The sequence below is a fragment of the Meriones unguiculatus genome (assembly GCF_030254825.1).
Source record: "Meriones unguiculatus strain TT.TT164.6M chromosome X unlocalized genomic scaffold, Bangor_MerUng_6.1 ChrX_unordered_Scaffold_30, whole genome shotgun sequence".
In the NCBI taxonomy this organism is placed as follows: Eukaryota; Metazoa; Chordata; class Mammalia; order Rodentia; family Muridae; genus Meriones; species Meriones unguiculatus.
Window position 1 is genome coordinate 10,860,470 of NW_026843706.1, and position 6,023 is coordinate 10,866,492.

Consider the following 6,023-nt stretch of genomic DNA (forward strand, 5'->3'; position numbering starts at 1 on the left):
CCTAAATGAACATCTGTACAAAGTCCCAATTTATTTCTAATATCAGAGATCAGACCTCTACTCTTGCCTGATGCGTCTAAAACAAAAATGGGGAACTGTAGAGAGCTGCGGAATGCTATGCCTTAAAGATGGAGCTGGTTTCCGCCTTCCACCTTCCCGATGGTGAGTGCTCTCTATCACGAACAACTCCACATTTGGCTAAGGCCGAGGATCTGGCTTGCTTCCATGTATGTGGACCTATCTGCATTGCCCCCGTGGCACGCCTGGGTTGGCTACCCAGAGGCTATTTAAGCTGTGGGCTGGCTTTCCCCGGGGTCTGAGGATTGTTCAATGTTCCTGAATAAACTGCATTGAAAAAAAAAAAAAACTTATTGTTGTGATCTGTAAGCAGGCATCTTTACGACTAGCCCCAAGGGACCTGACAAACTGGATATCAGGCATCTGTGAAGCCACCTATGGATCACCTGGAACCACCTACACATGCTCTGGGTCACCTTCTAAGAGAACTAGAAATTTCTCCTCTCTCTCTCTTTTTCTCCTGCCTTGCCCAGAGACAGTCTCTGTGACCCTGTGCCCCTTTCTTTTCCTTCCCCCTTCCATTTTACTTTCCCCTTCCCTTAATAAACCTCCCACATGGAACCAATCGTGTGGCATGATTTGTGAACCCACCATGTAACTCTTCTGCATGATTTCTATCACTTATATGCCAAATAATGATAGTAAGAATATTCATATTCCCCTATTTGTTTTTTTCCTCAAAATTTATGTACCATTTGGCTTGTAGTCACTAATGCAGATTTGGATTCTGCTAGCAATTCCTAGGGCACTGCAAATGAAATGGATTGAGACATCAGATCTTCATTTTATTACAGCATTACCACTGCAATTCCATTTGGGACTTCATCTTTGTTAACTTTAGAGAGTACTCTACACATACCTCGAGGTTTTTCTACTGATCTTGTTCTACTTTTGTGCCACCAGGATTTTGTATTCCTAGTATTCAATAGATTTTGTCTAGATAGGTGAAATCAAGGAACCATCAGAAGGATTTGGTTAAAAAAGGAAGGCAATGTCATTTTCTGTCTTACACAGCCAGGTGGCAGTATTGCTTCTTGAAAAACTAAAAGATCTGAGCACAGGGGGTCCTGTAGAAACTGATGCACCAATGGAGAAACATGCATGGAGTGTACTTATCCACGCTACTCACATGTGACTGATTGACAGCTCAGTCTTCATGTGGATCTCTGAGTGAGGGGATCAGGAGCTGCCTCTGTCATGAACTCAGTTGACTGTTCTCTGATCACTTGTCCCTTTTGAAGCAGCCTTGCCAGACCACAGAGGAAGAGGGTCCAAGTAGTCCTGATGAGACTTAACAAACTATGAGCAGATGGCAATCGTGGAAAACTCCCCATTTCAGTGGACTAGGGGAATGGAATGAGGAAAGAGGGAAGGAGGGTGGGACTGGGGGAGTTGAAGGAGGGAGTTTCAATTGGGATATATAAGAAATAAATTGTGAAGAAAAAATTTTAAAAAAGAAAGAAAGAAAAATAGTAATCAGAAGTGTGTAGGCTTAACAATTATGGCCATGGTTATTTTATTCTATTAAAGACAGTCGATCTGCATGGAGTTTTCTGCAGTCATGTCACTGGAATAGCAAAACAAGAGTCAAACAACAAAAAACTGATCCTTTACTTTTAAAATTATGGTTTTAAAATTTCTTTTGAGTACATATTTGATGATCTGGAGGAAAAAACATACCCTGAAGAAAGGCCATATGAACAACAATTAAAGTATAGTTCCTCACTTTCTTCCTGGTAAAAAGACTCATGATCTTGGAAACAATGACAGTATCTCTACAGTTAGACTTTGGAAACCAATTTGAAACCTATTGCAGAAGAATACAAAAAGAAATTTCATCTAATCCATGTGAATTCAGGGTAATTAGTGAAATCTAAATTAGTCAGAGACATGCTAAAGGCAGGGCAATTTCACTACCTGTCTGGGAAACTACAAAATAACTGGCTAATGAAGTGGAGCTGACTATAATGTACATGTTTGCCCTGGAGATTGTACTGAGAGTCATTATTTAGGAAGATGCTGTATCTTGTGGACAAGAGATCTTTAAAACTGGAAAACTTTTAACTTTCTGAACCAATTGTGCTTAATGTCCCCATGGATTAAGGAATGAAGCACAGAATTAAAGAGGGGAATATTTTAGGAAACTTTCCAATTTCAGTCTGATACCTGTCGTAAAAGGTGCGTAATATTTTCTCTAGGGTTTTGTCACATAACATTTACCTGAGTCTCATTAATAAACAAACAAACAAAAACCTTGTCATTAGTAAGAAAACAGTGTATTTTCATAAGTGTCATGATTATACTTCAACAAAGCTTATTTGAAGAAAAGGAGGAGGAAGAAGAGGAGGAAGAGGAGAGGGAAGGACAGGAAGAGGTTAGTTAATCAGTATACTATCTATCTATCTATCTATTTATCTATCTATCTTTCTATCTGAAGTTTGAGCGCTTGGGTTACAAAGCGTATAAAGAACCCGTGTTTCTCCACAATAACAACAACAACAACAACAACAACAACAAAAGGCTACAAGAGTAGTTGTATACACAAAACACAGAGGAAGATATTGTTTCACTTGTAGACAGGTTCCTGACCAGACAGGGTAAAGACAGAGAGAAGTAGGAATGGCAAGGGAGAATGCTGCATGCAGAGGAGGACAGAGAGAGGCAAGGGTGTCTTCTGCTAATATAAATCTATAGGCGGGAGGAGGAGTGCCCAGGCCTGGGAATGCTGGAGGTCATGTTGGCTCTGGCTATGGTGATGTAAGCAGATAGCAGAGCCCAGAGTGTCAGCCTGCCCAGTACTTGATGCCTGGCTCTTCAGGTATCAGCTCAGAGAGGGTTTGGGGTGAAGATGCAGGGCCAGCTCGGTCAACTGGCCAGAGAGGGAAGAAGGTGATCGTTCTCTGGAGTCTGCCATGGAAAACAAAAGCTAGCTCTTTCTACTCATCTTCCTTCCTCACCTCTGGCTGGCCCTATCCATCCTACCAACCTCCCTACCCTGTCAAGATGCCCACAATACCCAAGAACAGTCACATAAGCAAGGGAGCTTGTAGCTTCTTTTGAGCAGGCAGGACAGGAGAGGTCACTTGACTCCTGCTCTTCTCTTCCTGAGCTATCCAGCTGGCAGGAGGAGCTTGTTTGTAAGGTGGGGGCAGCCTGTCTTAGAAAGGAGGGTCAAGGAAGACACTAGTGAGGAGCTGACCAAGGACCAAGATGCGCAATCATGCTGGGTGGAGGAGCAAGACAACCATAAGATTTGGCAGTACTGTAACTCTTTGGGTTTCTGTCTATTGGTGGTGGGTGGCACACTGATGTACACCACATTGTTGCCAGGGGACTCATCATGGGCTATATGGTCAGCAATTTTTTTTCTGTGACACAGTGTGGTAGATTTCTGTGAGGTTGTTTTTGAATGCTTCCTCTACAAGGGTGGAATCCAAGGCTGTAATCTCAATGAAAGACAAGTGGTCCTTTTCTGCAAAGGCATGAGCCTTATCAGTGAGCACAGCCCGAAGGTGGCAAAGGTCACTCTTGTTGCTGTTGCTATATGCATTATCCCAAAGCCCCTTCTGCCAGCGCTCCATATTCTCATATATCAAGTGCTTGGCACTGTCATAAACCGGCAGTATACCCATTGCACCACATTTTGTGGAGATAATGACACAGTAGCACTCCTGGCTAACAGTATCCCAGATCTGAGCCTTGCTGGTCTTCTCATCCATCTGAGCTCTGCAAGTGGCAAATACCACACAGGTGGTGCTCTTGCTCTCTAGGTTGACTTCCTTTCTGGTGAAGAGTGACATCAGGTTTCTCTTGCCCACACCTGAGTCCCCAGTAAGCACCAGTTTTAATAGGTAGCCTTTCTCCCAGTTCCCATTGTTCTGGTTCTTCTGGCTCTGCTTGGTCATTTTAACAGTGTCATCAAACACATTTTTTTCTATAGTTAAAAGTGTTATTTTTCCTTCTTCCTTCTTGTCTCACAGAGATTCTTTGAGGGCTCTAATGATCAAGGCAGTTTGGACCTGTTTATCCTCAGTGGTCAATTTTACTCTAATTCTTAGACTCCATTACTGATTACCTTGACAGGTCATCATCAGCCTTGTTTTGCAAACAGACCCAGAGACAAGTCATAGAGACCACATCAGACTTGACACTAAACCTCCCTTTGATGTAGCTAAAATATATTCTTTTGATGTTACTGGAGTCATATTCAGGCAGTGTGGTGAAGCAACTGGTGTTGAATATATGTTAATTCATGATGATTGAAGAAGTTTGAAATGTGTCTTTCTACAACTCTTAGAAGACTAAAATACTGTTATGAAATGTAAAGGGTTAGAGATATCTTTTGTGTGCTGCAGCAAGTTCTTTCTTTCAATAGTGAATGAAATTTCAAATTGACAAGTACTGCATGTAGAGTTTCAAAGTAAAGTCATACTAAAGGCTATTACTGGTATTCTATTATTTTAACTTTCCTCCTGCATACTACAGAATGTTTAGGGTCTCTATAAAGGTAGAACTATTTCATTAAACCATCTTTAGTAGGTCAAATTCATATAGGGAGGATATTCTACTCTAGTATCTACAAGATTCCAGTATGTTTTTGAAGCTGTATTATGATACCTCATCTCAGATAGTATTGTCACTTTTTTTGCATTATGATTATTTACAGGATAGAAATAAATGGCTATAGGATGGCTAAACTGTAGGGAGCCAAACTGCATTCTCAAGCTGCATGTGTAGAGAGCTGCTTTCTTGGTAGGCTGCTTTGTTATTGAGTGTTCAGTAAGGAGAATATTTTCTCCCTGGCCTTTACCTTGAAGCAAGAGATAAGTAGAAGGTTTTGCCAAGTTTCTTTAACTTGTCTGAAACCTTGAACTATGTCTGCCATACAGGAATGTGGTTTTTGAAAACAAGTTTGAATGTTCCGTAAACCCGGTTCTTGTACTCATATGAATTGTTTTGCTTTGTCTTTAAAAAAGAGCTGTGGAATAAACTTGGTACTTTTCAGTATTGACTGAAAGCACTCCTGAAACTATCCTAAGTTTTCCCTATTTTAACCTGTAATTTCAAAATCCCCACTCTCTCTGTCTTATCCAAACAGAACACGGCTGGTTCCATCAGTAAAGTCATTTCATATTTCTGCCATTTGTAAAATCTGACCCCACTAAACGATATTTTCTCTGTCTCACAGTACATGTATCAAAGTGGGAGAGACGTTTTAAAGGAAGAGGGAAAAAATGAGTTTAAGATTTGGTATTGAGATTGTTCAGAAGGCTAGAAGTTAATGGTCCTGTAGTGAGCAAGGATCAGTTTACAGGCTGCCCTCCAGGGAGGTGATAATATTCACATAGTTTCTATATGATTGTTTCTGCCTTTCTGGATCAAATAGGCAAGGAATACCACACTCACTTTGTGAGTCATATGCCATTTTACGTATTAGAATGAAAAACCGTATATCACTTCTGTTCATATCTCAATGTTTAGAACTTCATTGTGTGTCCATCACAACTACAAGGCAAGAAGTTATAATCTAGTTTTGTATGTATAAGAAGGAGTGATATAATAGTTATCTGTAGAGCAATTACAGAATATCTATATTACTGTGGTTATTTTTACATTTTAAAAATTATTTGACTTAGGTTTTCTGATTTGGCACAAGTATTAAAGACTCATCAACATAAAGTAAATAATACATTAACTGGTTGTCTTACATTTCTCTATATTAGTGACTTTTCTAGTGTTCACAATTCTTTTGTTCACATATTTTAACAGCAGTTTATATTTTAGAAACTCATCTTGATTATTTTAAAAAGTATTTATTTTTAGTAGAAACAACACTTTCTGTTAATAATTATTTAAAATAAACAATATTTACTTCAAGTTACAATAGCAAAAATAGGCTTAAATACATTTGCTATTCAGATTCTTGCTAAACACATAACGCAAGC

General features: G+C 39.8%; 1 pseudogene; it reads right to left on the reverse strand.

Annotated features, from left to right (window-relative positions):
- Positions 1-3,187: 3,187 nt before the first annotated feature.
- LOC110543367 (ras-related protein Rab-11B-like) lies at positions 3,188-3,983 on the reverse strand (annotated as a pseudogene).
- Between the last annotated feature and the right edge of the window lie 2,040 nt (positions 3,984-6,023).